The 17,280-nt window shown below is 28.8% G+C and overlaps 1 protein-coding gene across 6 annotated transcripts in view; it reads left to right on the forward strand.

Moving 5' to 3' along the window:
• Positions 1-2,074: 2,074 nt before the first annotated feature.
• The window catches only part of LOC107438623 (ectonucleoside triphosphate diphosphohydrolase 5), a 43,357-nt gene continuing 28,151 nt past the window's right edge, over positions 2,075-17,280 (forward strand). The window contains exon 1 of one of the 6 annotated variants that reach the window (XM_087166241.1): positions 2,075-2,223. The gene's annotated coding sequence lies outside the window, so the exon portion shown is untranslated. Of the gene's footprint in view, positions 2,337-10,826; positions 10,891-11,008; positions 11,059-14,593; positions 14,703-16,777; positions 16,890-17,280 lie in introns of those variants that run through there. The other 5 variants (XM_087166240.1, XM_016050949.5, XM_071178352.2 and 2 more) reach the window with 5 other exon arrangements.

Raw genomic sequence — 17,280 nt, forward strand, 5'->3', positions numbered from 1 at the left:
AATAAATTAGTACACAGTCTCTTAAGTATTCAAACTTTTATTAAGTTTCGTTATGGCATAACAGGATATTAAACTGTATGAAATAATTTTCATAGTGCAAAAGGTAGAAAATTTCTTTTATTATAATTCTATACTTAATAGTATCTACATCAAAAATTTCAGACAAAAAAAGAACATTTTTTTGAATAGATTAATTAAAATTTTTTTTAATTGTCTGAAAGATGATCAATCATCTTTGATTTGAATACATCCAAGTTAAAACGAGAAAGTAATGTAAGCAACCCATCTTTATTCAAATACTCTTATGTCTGATAAAGACATATTTAATTTAATTTTATGACCGTCGACGAACTGCCGACCCAGGTTTTTTGCTACCATGATTCAGAATTTGACAAATCGATTACTATACAACTTTTTTAACCATTGTCTGAGTTTAAAAATTAAAAACCATGAAAAAACCCAAATTGAATAATTATTTCTTTTAAAGTAATTAAGCAGATGTGCTCCAGGAAAATGCCAACATGAGCTTTTTTGGAAAGTCCGATAATTTTCAAAGGACAATATAGTGATCTCGCTCTTCATTAGTGTTTCAGGATATAGACTTACCCTGATACATAGAAACTATTGCCTGCATGGAAACAACGGTAATTTTTACCAAAAAAACTTTTTATATACATTATAAGCGTCGTTGTACAGCCGATCCGATTTTAATGTTAAACTTCGCAGTAATGTAATATTGGTGACAAAAGAAACTTCTGTATAAAGAATTGACGAAAATTTTTCTCTCGTGGAGGACTTTTTGATGGAAGTAAACCGCATTTGTGTTACATGGAGAGGAAATTTCGTATGGCTTGCCTATCATCAAGGCGATTCTAATTCAAGATCCGTCTACCATTGAGGATATTTTACGCCAGCACTGTGGCCGATGCAGAATTATTATCGACCAGCCACCTGTGGGACTTGAACCCGGTTCACCTCATTTGAAGGTAAGCAAACCAAGCCACCACACGCTTAATATATAATAATTTTTTTTCTTCTTTCGAGTAAAACTAAGGAGAGCTATGGTGACATATTTTAATTTATTACTCTCTAAAATTGGACTCGCGCATTGGAATTGGTCCATCCTCTCCATTATTTGTCAGATTTCGATAGAATTTTGTTTTATTCTTCGCTTAATTAAATTGTGCAATTGAATTCGGAGAGGTCAACAATAACAACGTGGTGAGATTTTTCAGAGAATATATTACAACTATTAGATCATCGTTTATAGTTCCAAATTAACAAACAATGTCTTGAACGCAGAGAAAATTTCTTAGTATGCGGTTTGCATGTGCGATCACGTCCTGCAGTGGACTGCTCATTAAGACACGGTTCTCAGCAGATCACTAGCTGCAGTAAGTGAGCGGATGAGTGACCGCTTGGATCACTCTGAATAGGGACCTAAGGTGTGCGGTATTGGTCCTAGTTAAACTGTTACCATAAAGTGCCCAACTTCACATGCAAGTCTTCGGGCTACCGAAGCGGTGAAATTCCCGCTGCAGAGGATCAAAATTGTGATGGTATGGATCATACACAGGGATGCTTCTCAGCCCGTTGCCAATAGCCCATTGTGCAGTTTTTGCGAAGTTAATGAAATACCTACCTACCGACTCTCGCACCTCTACTCTGCCCAACATGCATCAATCAATCGCTTCATCAATTGTCTTAAGAGCCAATCCAAGTTAATGCGGCTTACGCACCGAAAAAAAGAAGAGCCTGTTGGGCAAGTTTTCCGCAGGAAAATTGTTCATCAAATTTATATTCTCTTTTTACCACGCAAACCGTGTTCAATTAGAATTTCTTTAAACGAAATGCTTTGTACTGGAGAGTAGATTTATCCACGCAAATCTTTCCTACTTCTTTGACGTAATTTCAAGCATTAAAAATCGAACCTAAATTAAATTTTACCAATCGGGAGGATCTCATTCGCCTCTTCTAGTTTTCATTTACGAATTCTCGCATAAAGTAAGGATGGTTCTTAGAGAAATTGTGATTGGAGTGAAACGTTTTTGATTTATTTCTACAGAAATAGGTAGTAGAAAGCGTTATTGTGAAAGATGTTGGAACAATTGATTAATTGATAGTAAACAGTAATCCACATCATTTTTGTTGGACAGTTGCTTGTTTGTCTGAAAAGTAACCAAAGAATAACTTCGCGACATCGAAGATACGTCAGAAATAAAGGTTGAACTCGTGTTTTTTTCTCTATTTTTATGTGAAATATTTAAGAAGTTGACTTTCATTATTAATGTGTTGGATGAATTGCTGTTCAGCTTGAAAATTTCGGCTTATATTTTGTAAGTTAACTTCTTCAATGCATGTTTTTTTGTTCAGCTAGTTAAGTGATATAGCCTGTCTTAGTAGTCTTTTAAATTGTTTAGTTTTCTTTCAGTTTATTTTTTTATTTCATGGTTTGTTTTTTCATATTTCAGCTTTATTTTTGTCGTAAAATAAATTTACCGAAAGCTAAGAATCTTCCATACTGGTGCAGTTAGAATTCACATCTATGAATATTGTAATTCCAGTTTTTCTTCTGCTTTATAATTTTTTTTAAAAATAAAATTTCACTCTTAGTTTTATAAGAATTTTCCTTATTAAAAAAAATTAAGATGAAATGAACTCAGAGTCCAGCTCAAATTGCTCTGAGGAGAGTATAGTTTATTGTAGGCTGTATGTAAGTACTCTTAGTATAAGCTCCTAGCAAACTTAACCTTTAAGTAATGTTTATAGTGCAATGTGTTTTGTTATATCCCTGTAAAATGGTTTATTATGTTATTAAAATAGGTTGCAACAAGCAAATACAAATTAAGAAAAGTAGTAATTAGGAAGAATTTAAACAGGACGAACATTGAAACTCTTAATTATATAAATGCAATCTTAAACTAGGCATGCTGATTATAAGAGAAATAAAAACCAACCAGGCTCACTTATTGGTAGATGTTAGCTCCCGGTCATTTTTGTTCTAAATCTTTAAAATTCTGCTTCGTCTATCTGTCCGTCTTTTTATTCATTAAAAATATTAGTAAAACTGTTTTCATTAATTTGAAAATAGTGAAAAATTTTATCACAGTTCAGGGCTGATTGTGCTCCGGAAAAAATCCGGATTTCCGGATATCGAAGGTCCAGACGTTTCAAAAAATTATTGATCACAGAAGTTTCCGGAAATCAAATTTTCAAAGGATGAACTTAAAAACACAGTTTATTTTATTTGTTTGTAAGGGAGAGCACAGAGAGATACTTTATAGGCTTATATTCATGATTAATATTAATTTATTTTTATCAGTAAATAGTTGTTATAATCATAAACTCAAGAAAGAAAGACATATTTGTAAATTTTAATTATTTCTCCAGGTTATCATGGGTATGTGTAAATGGTATAGGTATGTGTAAAATTTTAAATATATTTTAAGTAAACTAAGAAATATTGAGAAAAAGGAAAAAAAAACCTAGTTTAAATTTTTTTCAATTTAAACCGTTTTTTTTTAACTCGAGAAATTTTCCGGAATTTTGACTTGGGCTCACAATCACCCCTGACAGTTATTTATAAGTAATTGATAATTATTAAAAAATTTAAAAGCATTCAAGTTTGAAACTTTTTTGCGAACTATTTCTTGTCTATTTCAGTCTTACTGCTTTTGGGCACTAACAACTATTGTATCATATTGCTACACTTATTTTGTTTTCATTATGGATTGTAATTATGCAGATAATGAATGTAGAAAATTCATTCTCATGGTTAATTTAATTGTGATAATGTGCATGGACTTGTGCTTTGACTATGAATAAATATATTTGGGAGATTTCTGAATCCTGATCTGTGGCAGAATAATGGCAACTCGTAGCCAATCCTGGGCAAACCTCTACTTTTTTTTCTTTTAAATATTTCCACAAAAAATCATTTGGTGCCTTGGCCTTTGTTGTTGGTGTGGCAGATCACAATATGAAAATATTCCTAACATATTTGTGACCTGTAGGCAAATTAAGCTTAGGAGACAAACAATGTGATAAACTATGAATATTATGAATAAAACTTTTAACCAATAACCTTATTTTTAATAGTAAAGTTTAACTTGGTAACCTGTGGCAGTTGACTGCTGACAGTTTAATAAAACCTGTATTTTTTTTATTTTATTTATTCAAGATTTTTTTTCTTCAAAAGTTCAGCTTAATGGAGTTTTTTTTTAACCAAAAAACCAGGTTTTTCATCAAAAACCTGGACTTTTTTTTTTCCATTCAGAAATAGTTAAAATTTCTGTTCCTGAGTGACCGACAAAATTTGCTTCGAATGTAAAAGTTAAATATATTTGGTAATTATTTATAATTTGTTTTCTTACAATGGCGGGAATGAAAAATTTTTGGGAGATTTTAAATTTCTATGCTTTTATTTTTATTTCTTAATGACAGATTGTTACTTAAAATTATATCCAAACCAAAAATAAATTCCCAAAGTTTTTTTTAATTGTATTTATACAGATTTAGTTCCTGAGTAAAATTTTAAATTATATTTCAGGTTAATTTACAAATAGTTTTTTGTTTAAACGGCAATAATTCACAATTATTTCGCTTTTGAAGTAAAACTTATTGCTCTGTTTCAGTAAGTTTAGAAAAAACTTACCTTTGAAAGAACCTTTACCCTTGTTTCAAGTGGGCCCACTCAAAAACCGTTGGCTGTCAGATGATTTTGTGACATTTGAGTGTGGTGCAATTGCTATTTAACTAAGCTTTCTATCGAAGCAAGAATTGTCCCTGAAGCATTACATCATTCAAACTTTATTTTTTGTTTGTAAAAATTTGATGTTAACTTGATACAGTTCTTTCTTAGCCAAAGTAGAACAGAAAGCAGTAAAGCACTTGTCTTACTCTTATTGTAAGGTTTGTAAATGTTGACATTTTTTATATGCATATTGGAGTTTTATAGTAGTTCTTTCATTCTTGGGATATTTTTGAATACAGAGTCATCATCAAAATCTCAAGTAGCTTTCATAACGTTTATAATACTTGTTTGCTGTTTATCAAAATCTTGAGCGGCTTTCATAAAGTTTAATGTTTGTTGGTCCGTGAAGGGAGGGGGTAGTCAGAGATAACTTTTTAAAGAAATTCATAGAATTGTGATAAAAACTGTAAATGCAAGTTTATGTTTTAAATGAATGTATTTTTCTGAAAAATGTAAATCTTGTGGTTTTCTAAACTATGCATCTTAGTATTATTATGCAACCACTACTATGCATATTTTCCCTTACAAAACATTTAACATAAAAAAGAAAGTTCTAATGTAAAAGTAACTAATATTTTGTGTAAAATGTATCTACTTGGTTGTTTTATTACATTTTATATGCCTGTTGATTTAGGATAGTTGTATAGCAGGTGTGTCCAACTGGCGGGCCGCGAACTAAATTATATTGGTTGTCATTTTTTGCGGACAATTTTTGTAAAAAATCTACATGGGTTTAAAATACTTTTCTCGTTAATAAAAACCTAATTTCTTCGTTTCTGTGAAATTCAACATAACAGCAGTGCAAAAAAAATTTTTTCTCAGGTTTTGCATCCAAGAAAATATTTATTTAAATACAAAAATAATTGTGTATGTTGCACTTTTTATTTCATTTTTTTGTATTTTGTGAATATAATTTAGCATGTAAATATCAGAAATTTTATCAAAGAAATTCTTATGGAATTAACTTTTTGAAACCACTCATTTAAGACGAAAATATTTACACACACATTTGTAAATTTTAAATGTAAATATTTATTCTCTAGTGGTTGCAGAAGACAAACCTTAATTTTTTCATTGAACATTTGGTGTGCTACTATGTAAGTTTTAATACCAACCTTTTCAAAGTTTTATATCTTAACAATTAGATGTCTGTTGCACATTAATTGTTTAATACATAGGTGTTCATTAAAGTTATTTAATATTGTTAAAAATATTATTGACAAATATATTAAAAATCTACTTCTTATTTTAATTTGTAATTCAATACTTTTGTTTTGTACAACTTGGTAAAAATATGACAGTAATATTTAATATTCCTTCAAACATAAAGAGTCCTACATAAAATTTTGAGAAAGTTGCAGCCCGCCATTTGATTTGTGTTTTTATTGTGGCCCCCAGCCTCATGTAAGTTGTACAATGTTAATTTCCCCAAAATTAATGCAAGTAATTCTTATAGAAAACCTAACCTCAATGAAATATTGTAAATCATCAATAAAAAAATATTGAAGATTTTATTTAAATATTGTGAATTTGTTATTGATTCTTAAGCTATACAGTTAACGTTAGTGTATAAGAAAATAGATATGGTAAATGACCTAAGCAAATTTGCTGTTATTCTCATTCTTTAGTCATAATTTTTATTCGCTATTTTGCATATTTGTGGCTAAATTTTGTTCATATCATGCTTAATTTACCCCTTAATGACGACATGGATGGTTATAGCTAGTTAATCTTCAAAAAATAAAAAGTCCTGCAACTGAAAATTGTATGATTTTTTATTTAGGTCAATCAGCATTAAATTAATTTTATTTTTAAATGATATTTATTGTTCGTGACTCATATTTTCTTTTCTATAAAACATAAAATCGATTTTTGTTGTACAATGTTACAGATTACATTACTTTAAAAAAAAAAATTGATTGACTATGTGAACAAAATCAGGAACTGTTCAAAATTTTTCTGAAATATGATTCCCTTTTTAATTACCTGAAATTTCAGCTGATCTTCTGTCTTATTCTTTTCATTGGTAATACCTTATTGTACAAATTCAAGTCTTGCAAAACAGGCTGTTTCACACTATTCAAGGGTTGAAAAAAGTTTTTTCTTTAAAAAAAAAAAATCTCTTGGAATTTTTTTTTGTAACTCTAGGTTCAACTCAACTCAACAAAGTTAATTTCGCTGAACCTCTTTTTAATTTGGAAGAGGCAAAAGGCCTTTTTTGAATTTCTTTTTCTTAAAATAATTTACTCCTTTAAAAGTTCATGATCAGATACAGTTCTATAGCTCAAACAATTCCTATGTTAAAATGTCTTCCTCTAAGACTTTACAGCTTTTTGAAAGCCAAGGCCATTCTAATCAATTTCTGCCATCTGAACCTATTAAGCACAGTAATTCTCCGGTTTGTCTTGTAATAAAACCAAAAAAATTTTTTGTCTATGGCCTAAATGTTTTTTTTATTTTTTTTTTTTTATAAGCCACTTGCAATTTAACTTGGTATTGTTCAGAATAAGAAAAATTATTGCTTGTTCAGATACAAAACTGGATCTTTCAATGAAAGTTACAGCTAATGAACAATTATGCCTATACAGTGTGACTTCAGATTTAAAGGTCTATATTTATCCAATTACACTATTCTACAGCTATAGTCCAAAATTGGAGTCTTGGTACTAGTAGAATGATAATGGGCTATTAATTGCTAGGGAAAGAACGCTTAATTGCGCATTTGTGACTTGACGAATCGATATTATAAGAATAGGAACAATTGGTCATTAAAGGTTTTATTTGATCAACCTATGAGGAGTTTGAACGTTGAAAATAAAGGTACTATATATTGCGATAGGTAGTTTTATTTGTTTTTATGTAAGATCCTTTTTTCACATCACAGTTTAGGAAATAGCAAACAATATTCTGTTTTTATTTTTTATGTTTGTTGATGAAAAGTTATCAATTGTGTGCAAATAGTGTTAAAAGGTTTAAATCTGATTATAAATTACTATTTTCTTTTAGAAAATGAATAATAAGATTTCCCTAACTGGTTAAATTTTCATGAAAATTTAACCATCTTACATTGCATTTTTTTAATTTATTATCAATGTATTTGCAGTTATTTTTAATTTAAATTTTGTTTGAAATGTATTGCGTAACAAAATTTGTTTTTTAAGCATGCACATTGTTTAACTTTTAAAATAACAAAATCTAAATTTTCACCGGTAAGTTATAATGTGCGTAGATCCTAACTATAATTACTGTAAAGTTATATGCTATTAGTTTAATTAGATTGCGATCGTAAATTGTTTAATATCAAATATTAATGTTTAAATATTTACAATTTATCTAAGATTACTATTATAATTTTTTTTTTTTTTACGTTTCATCTGGGAAAGTTTTTTTTTGTTGCTTTTTTTCCAGTATTTTTTCAACCTTAAACCAAAAATTTGCTTGCCAATTTTAAACATTTACTTATTTTTTTAGGGGAGACGGTTGACTTGTGCCCTAAAATCTACCCGTGGTTTTTAAAGCATATTTTGAAAAAAAATAACGTTATACTGCTTCACGTGTACAGTATCCAGTTTTCTTGTTAGAAATAAGTTTTCCATTTCTGCTTATTCATATGAGTGTTGTAAAGGAACGAGTATTATTAGTTTCAAAGGGTTCCAGAAATAACGGTTGACTGCCCCCTTCGAGCAACGCGTGCAAGTTGAATTCTGCCAGTGAAATTGGCAAGCTAGCTGATTTAAATGAAAACCTTGCAAGAGATTTAGAAAGAGATGGCAATTAACTCACCCAAGATATAAATATAGATTACAAAATGAATAAGCTTTTTTTTTTCTTTTCGATTTGGCTTTTTCCCAAAGAACCTTGACATTGCTTAAATTGTCAATACTTAACAAATATTTAGTAATAACAGCGGAAAAAATGTGTTGTCTCGTATCCAAATTTTATTTGATCTGGCTTCTACTCAAAGAATCTTGACATTGCCACCTAAAAGAAGCATGAGAAAAATAAATCGAGTCTAGTAGGAACATTATTTTATTGAAAAAAATAAATCTGATGTAGTTGGAAAGTATAGTAATGGGGAAAATTAATCGGTTATAATAAAATATAGAAATGGGAAAAATAAATTAGTAATAGTAAAGTATGGTATGGGGAGAAATAAACCGGTTATTGTAAAATATAGTTTCAGAAAAAATAAATCGGTCATAATACAATATAGGAATAGAGATAATAAATAAATATAACTGTAATAAAGTACAGTAATGAGAAAAATAGATTGGTTATAATAAAGTAGAGAAATGGGAAAAATTAATCGGTCATAATAAAATATAGTAATAGGAAAATTAAATCATTTAAATGACGTCATCTTAATAAAGTAGGTAGAAAAGTGATCATACATCATGGCAAAGAAAAGAGCCCAAGTTGTTTGTGATTATGTGACTTGTTTACTTTTGGTTTCGGTTTTTATTTTTAATCAATATTTACAGCAGTTATTGCCAGGCATTATTTGAGAATTTTGTAATATTAATTGCTCATCACCCATTTATATTTCAGTATCATATTATATTATGTTACATTCAATCACCACGAGAGGGTCGTTGTGACTCAGGGGATAGAACTCTCGCATGCTAATGAGGTAACCTAGGTTCGAATTCCAACTGTAGCTTGTTGAAACAAATTCTGCACCCGCCGCGTACTGACCACGTTGTTAATCTGAAATATCCTCTGTGGTAGACGGATCATGGGTTTTTGTCGTCGGGCTAACTGCAGGAGGTTTTAGTCTCCATGCATAGCAAATGCTGGTTAGTACCATCAAAAAGGTTAGTTAGTCGCAATGATTGATCAAGGAGTTCCCTCGTCTTCTGGATTGAGTTAAAAATTACAAGGCAGGGAACCTTGATAGTCGTAAACTCATTGGGTGCGCTGTTCAACGCCAGTTAAAAAAAAAAAAAAAAATCGCGAGAAAGCCGCCGTGGCTCAGGAGATAGAGCGCTCGCCTCCCAATCAGGTGACCAAGGTTTCATTAACACACTTTAAAAAATATATTTTGTCCAAATATTCGACCAGTTCTAATCTAGGATTCTATTTACCTGAGATTGACATCAAATATTTGAACCCATTGTAGAAAAAGCATATTTTTTTTTCTTCTTTTCTCCAGACATTTATGTTTGATTTCGTAATTTATATTAATATTTGTCCTAATTAATTAAAATACTTTAGTTTGGACGCGCGCTCAAACTAATCAGGAAAATTTTAACGCATAAAAATTTAATCAGTAGTGCAAGATTTATTCAAAATGAATGTTTTTTTTTCTCTCTAAATAAATAAACAGTAGCAGATTGTAAATTGGACGAAACTTAAAATCAAATTTTTATTTCAAATTAAGTGAGCATGTGAAGCTTGTCGTCTACTTGGTAATTTTTTTTTATTTTGAAAATAGTTCAAAACTCGTGTTTAAGTAAATAAATTCAGCCTGATATACGTATTTGGAAAAAGTGGATATAGCTTAAAATGTATGTTTAAAAAAATTGTCTCAACTAAAAACACGTCTTTGAAAAGAAATAGGCATAGCTCAAAGTGAGTATTTAGGAAAATGAATGAATGTTATTCATTTCTCATACTCAAAATGAATATTATACTCAAAATGAATATTAGAAAAAAAAAATGGAAGTGACTTGAATTGTGCGTTTTTGAACTGTGTTCATATTTTTTACACGCGCATATCAAATAGTACTTTTTTTTCTTTTATGAAAAGTGCAATTTAAGCTATGGGCAAAACAAAAAGTTAACTGATGATGTGAAAAAGGGAATTATAGAAATGCAAGATAAGTTCGTAAAATTTTAATTTTGATTCGTAACATATTTAGCATCTGTGACATTGCATGAAGCATTTCATCTGGATTAGATATACAATTTTATTATTTTGATTAAATGAAGACTATTTTTCGTTGTCATGCCTCTGAGTACTGCGCTGCTTTTTTTTTTCTCTTCATTTATTTAAAACCCTGATATTTTTATGACGGGATAGCTTGGATGCTATCCAATCTACTATTCGCTTTTTTTTTTTCTGATGAGAAAGTGTGCGATGCGTAAAAGTCTATCATATGCCAACTGATATTGATGCCCCTCTCATTGTTTTTGTGGTGAGTTGCCTTTTACATATTGCATTTCAGTTGATATGTATTTTGCTGCATTGTTTTCTCACTAAGTAAAATCTAAAGAAAACGGTGAATATAATTCCATTTTTTTGTTTTAGGCATAAATAAATATAATAATTCTATTGATTTAAGTATGCCTCAATGCAATAAATGGTACGTATTATAATATTTGAGATATGCCTGTAGTATTGGTACGCAATAAAACGAATGATTGAATGCATCGTGAAATTTTTTTTGATCATCACGTTTATATTTGATTTAAAAAATTTTGTACACATCTTCGTATATTAAGTCGTAAATCAATTAATAATAAAATATTTGTTTTTTTTTAGGCATAAATAAGTAGATTTGAATAAGAATAATAGTTATAATAATTTAAAAACTGCAGGCGTCAATTATGCCAATTTGTACTGGTATGTAATAAAGAAATTTGATTATATAGACAGAATGTGAATTGAAAAACTTCTTGTTGCTTGTATCGTTTCATCCTTTATAAATTAAATTATAACAGAATGCTTAGTTCAAAAAAAAAAAAAAAAAACTTCTAGTTAATAGGTTTTTTGTTATAAATTTTCCAGTGTATTGGCAATCATGCAATAATTACTTCTTCGTAAAATTTTATTTATTTAAATCTGGAGAGGAATCACGAAAAGATATCTAATGTTTCTGGGGTGTTCGCCGTTTCAGTTTAGATTTGGAGTTAACTAAGAAATCGCATTTTCCAAAGAGAGCCTATAATTTAGAGCATGGAATGAATGTCTCATTTTTATGTTTTAATTTTTTTCACAATGTCACGTGTAATAGTTTATTGTGATGTCGCTGGATCTGTAAAGTAAAAATAAACTAAGGAATTATGATGTGAAATAGCATTATTGAAAATATTTTTCTTGTTCTTTTTAATAAAAATATTTGCTGTGTAAATATGTCCCCGACTTATCTTTTCCTTTAGCGCGTAGTTTTTATCGTTGTTTCCCATAAAACTATTCCAAGTGTATTATTTAAAAGTGTCTTTTTATTTGTTTATGAACTAAAATATTTTTCATGAAATGGAATATTACTTTTATCTTTTATTTATTTATTTATTTTTTTTCTTTAATTTCAGGACATGCGATCCGATTAAAATCTTAGAAGTCGTAAAAAAAGTCTCGGAATTTATGATGTTAGGAAGACATTTAGTTATAGTCAAGAAAAAAATGTTGTGAAATTGTGAAGGGAATATAAAATTGGCGCCAAGTAAACCTTTAGGCGTAAAAACTAAAATTAATCACGCGGCAAATCACTTTTAATCTAAGTTTAGAATTTTTCTTTCTATTTTATGTGATGTCAAATATATTATTTTAGTAGTTTTTGCACGAGTCGTAAATATGACAAATGCTCTCTTATTTTCTGTGTTTTTGATTCCTTCTGTTTCAACAATTCCTGCCAAATTTTACGGTAGTTGGAACAGATTCACAAATACTTCGCCAACCCTTTAAGTATAACAATTTAAAAGTTTTAGTATAACTAACTACTTGATCTTATTAACACATATTAGAATTATTGCATTAATCGTGTTAGGTAAAACAATGTTCTTTTTTTTATATATATTATATTTTTAATATAAAAACCAAGATTTATACATTTTGGCAAATGTTGCTGCCACTAAGAATTTGTTTTCTTAATGACCTTAGAATTGTACAGCTAACTGTGCAAGTACATGCAATTTTACTAAAAATTCTGTTTTTTTTTTAGAATTTTTTAAAATTTATTTGCTATACTCTGCTGTTATACTACAGTTTTAAAATGATATTGCTACGTAATTTTTTACCTATCCTCAAGATAAAATAAGATGAAGTTTTAATGTATTTGTAGATCGAAAAAAATAATTGAATAGAAAAATAAAAGTAAATCGACCGAATAAAATAGTTAAATCGAAAAATAGTAATCTATCGAACAAAATAATGAAATAGAAAAATAAATCGATTGAATAAAATAATTAAATCGAAAAATAACAGTCAATCGATCGAATAAAATAATTTAATAAAAAATAGTAAATCTATCGAATAAAGCAACTCAATCGAAAAATAAAAGCAAATCAATCATATAAAAATTGTAATTAACTTTTTTTTTTGATTAAGGTTAATTTTATCTTTATTTTTTTCTATTTAGATTAAAAAAACAATTTTCAATTTTGCTACACAAATTATGTTTGAAGAGTATATTTTTACATTTGTAAAGAGGGATTCTCAGTTTATCATCTAGATCAGGGGTTTCCAACTTACATAAGGCCGGGGGCCGCAATTAAAAACACCAGTCAAATGGCGGGCCGCATCTTTATCAAAAATTTATATAGGACTCTTTTATGTTTGATAGAACATTAAATATTACTGTCAGATTTTTATCAAGTTGTACAAAACAAAAGTATTGAATTACAAATTAAAATAAGAAGTAGACTTTTACCTTCGAAAATTTTTTATTTTGCACCATTGGTATGTTAAATTTTACAGAAACGAAGAAATTAGTTTTTTTTCTTCTTCTTTTTTCTTTTCTTTTTTTTAAACAAAAGAAAAGTATTTTAAACCCATATAGATATTTACGAAAATTGTCCTAAAAAAAATGACAACTAGTAATATATTTTAGTTCGCGGGCCACAAAAAAGGCTGCGTGGGCCGGATGTGGCCCGCGGGCCGCCAATTGGTAACCACTGATCTAGATCGATCAAGCACATTCTATACAGCACTATGTTTCACAGCATTATCACAGTATTTCACTATTTTTGTAAAATTTTCATTTTTTAAGGAATTGTGAAAGATCTAGTTATAAATTATTGATTTTGTAAAAATAGTTCTGATTCTGTGAAATGTCCCAAAAACAGCAGTCTGTTTAGTCTTTTTGTGACTTTGGGGCAAACATTTACTCATAATTTATTGAATTAAAAAAAGTGTTAAAAAAAAAACTCAATCTGTTCAGACTTTTTGTGAATTTTTGAAATAATCTACTCTCAGTTTAGATAATTAAAAAAAAAAAAAAAAAATAGAGTCCTGAGAATTTGTGAAAAATTACAAAAAACCTGTTCGTTTTTCTTTCTTTCTGAAATAGTGAGAAATCGGCTCAAAATTTATTGTATTAGAAAAATTACAAAAACAGTCGTCTGTTCCGACTTTTTTTAAATTGATTAAAAATCTACTCATAATTTTCTGAATCCTTTTTTAAATTTTTTTTTTTATTTGTACCCAGTATTTGTCAATATGGCGAAAAGCCGTCTTTGAAGGAATTGTTGTTATAAAATTATGACGTCATCGACCCTGTTTTTAGAAGAGAATTTTTTGAGGGACTATTTTTTTTTAAATGAAAAATGTTCGTTTTTAATAATTTCCATTACAGTTTGCTGTAAGATTTTACTGTAAAATATTTTATTAACTGTTCTATGTGAAGAACAAAAATTTTTTGTGAAGAGTCCGTTTATAGACCTCAAATGCTCTTAAAACAAAAGATTATGAAATTTTAATTTCGTTTCCCAAACAAGTGATTGAGTTCCGCAAGTTATATTAAGCAGATTAATCTTTTTTTTTTAGAGTAGAAAGTGTTTGTAATAGATATGATTATAGTCTGAACCAGAATAACTAGTAATTACTTACAGATAAAGGCAACACGCATTATTCTATTAAATTGTGTCATTGTTTTATCTTTATTTTTTTATCACTGAAATATTAGATAACTTTTATCGATTAAGTAATAGGTTTACATCCTGAACAGTAAAGAAAATTTTATTTCTTCAAATTTTTTTACAGTTTTATCGAAGAAATAGGATAAAGGAGGTATGTAATAATTTTTAGAAAGTCTTAATTATAAAAAATATTTTTTTTTTAAAGAAAGATTCAATTTTTTTTCCTTTACTGGTATAATCGTTTGCGAAATTTGGTTGTCAGAATTAATTAAGTTTGCAAAAAGATACTACACGTGTAACTTAGCCAATAAGAGACCGTTTAAACAATTCGTGGAAGGGGATAGAGGGGGTTATGATTTTCTTATTTTTGGTGCCTAAGAGAAGAATGGGTATGTGCAACTATTGCTTACGTAAAAAAAAAAAAAACCTTATTTTCAGCAATGTATTAAAATCCATATAAAGTGTAACAGTCATTTGGAAAGAAAAAATTAAACTTGGATAAAAGTAAATTTGAGGAAAGGAAAGGTTGAAAAAAAATTCTAGTTGTTTAATATTGACCACAGAAGGAAAACACAATATTCCTAAATGGTATAATATTTTACTCAAAATTTTATTAAACTCATTAAAAAGTAAATTATTTTTATGCCAAGTTTTATCTTTTATTTGAATTTTATCTTAAAATTAGATTGCTGCATTGAATGTCGAATTTAAAATAAAGAACATGGGGTCGGAAGAATTTTTTGCGTAATCAAGGGTTTTCTCCGCCCATCAAAAACTGGTGGATTTTTGCATCTCAAAGTAGAAGTTAACAAATAGTTATTATTTCATTGCAAATTTATTATAACGCAAAGAATTTTAAATAAAAAATATGTATTTTTTTTATTATAACGCAAATACTCATAAACACAAATTTAAAATTATATGGTTTCTTCTAGTTGCGATTTTTTTCAAATCTCATTGTGTTTTTTCATTGGTTTCTTATATATTTTTTTGTTTTCTTTTCTTTAAAAGAAAGGACTGAGTATTGGTAGATATTTTAGATGAACACTGTTGGTATCTAATTAGTTTTTTAATTGATTAATGACAAAAATCACAAGTATATTTAACATGAAATCGAATGATAGTACGAGTTTCCCTATATTTCGTTGTTCATCACGTTGATGGCTTCACTTATAATGATATAAGAAACAAATCTTCAGCTGCAACTTTTTATTATGTGATTTAAGCAGCTCAGAACAATTCACACATAATGGACAAATAAAATTACACCCGATATAAAACTACCAGACATTCATGTCTCTCCTACCTAAAGTCCAAGATGGAAGTGAAAAGTTAAGTTTTCTGTTCTAAAAGTGTATTCTTTTTAGAGGGTATGCGCCATCTATCGGCAACGATTCTTACAATGATAATAATTATAACAGATTTTACATTATATTCGCAACAATATTAGTTTGGAAATTATCATCAAAATGTGAAACTAGCCCTAAATTCAATATTGAAGTAATGTAGAGGAGCGCAAATAAAATAAGGTAAAATTCTATTTAAGTACTTAAAAAAATAATTTTTTAATATGTTCAGAAAATTTAAACTATTATTTTTGTTATAAATTACGAAAATTATTAAAAATTTAAGAGCCGCCCTGAAATGGATGCAAGGAACTAACACATGCGTTTTCGATTGAGATAGTTTTTCGAATCTTTCACTACTCGGTGTTAGTTTTATTCGAAATTTTGAGAAGAATATTTAAAACGAAAATAAGTATACGCTATCACTCATGATTTTTAAGGGAGGGGATGACAAAATTATAACCATCAAATCATAATTAGCGAAATCTTGTTTCCCCCCCCCCCTCCCAAGACTTGTTATAATTTTTTCGGTCTCTTTTGCGTTTGTTTCTCTAAATCACAAAACTTGTATAAAATTTGCGGAATTCCGGAATAAAATGTATATTAACGATAAAATAAATAAATAAATAAAAAACGAAGCGATAAAGTTATATTACTAGAACTTAAGTTATTTGTCTCATTCGCTAATGAAACTCTGTTTCTATATTTAGATTTTACATTCCCGCTTTATTGTAAAGTTTTATCTTTAATAAACCTGTTGAGATATCTTTTGGTCGTAAATTTTATGACTTGTAAGTAAGTCACTATGATTTTTCACATTTCCGCATCCCCCTTCCCCTCCCTCACATTTGATCTATACTTGCGTAGATTCCCAATACTTGTGTAGAACTAAAACTGTTTTGAATTGTTAAATTTTAGTTATCTGCATCGCTTGTGTTTTCTGTACTTCGTTTTTATGGCTGTGGATGCAGCTACTTACGCTGCTTTGACTGGTTAGTGGCGAAAATTTATTACGTAAATTATAAAACTTGTTCGAAATCACTCTTAGTTATTTGTTTAGTTAAAATTTTATTGTTTTTGAATGGCTTGTGCAGTTGGTTTGAATATTTTCGTCTTTCCATGTTATTTTAGTTTTGTCGTGGTTAGCCTGCATTTTGTTAATGGATTATGCTATTTTAATACACCTATACTGCCGTACAATAGAAAAATTAACGTAAGCGACATATCCGAGATTTTTTTTTATACATTTAGCATTTTCGTGTGATGAGCTGCATGTTGCATTAGATTTTTATTTCAAAATCAATTTTTTTATTAGTTCTTTAAAATTTTATTTTATCGTTAGCAAACAGAACGAAATAGTTATCAAGCCGCTTTTCTTGGAAC

This window comes from Parasteatoda tepidariorum, chromosome 6, assembly GCF_982258835.1.
Source record: "Parasteatoda tepidariorum strain Cologne lab strain chromosome 6, Ptep-v5.0, whole genome shotgun sequence".
In the NCBI taxonomy this organism is placed as follows: domain Eukaryota; kingdom Metazoa; phylum Arthropoda; class Arachnida; order Araneae; family Theridiidae; genus Parasteatoda; species Parasteatoda tepidariorum.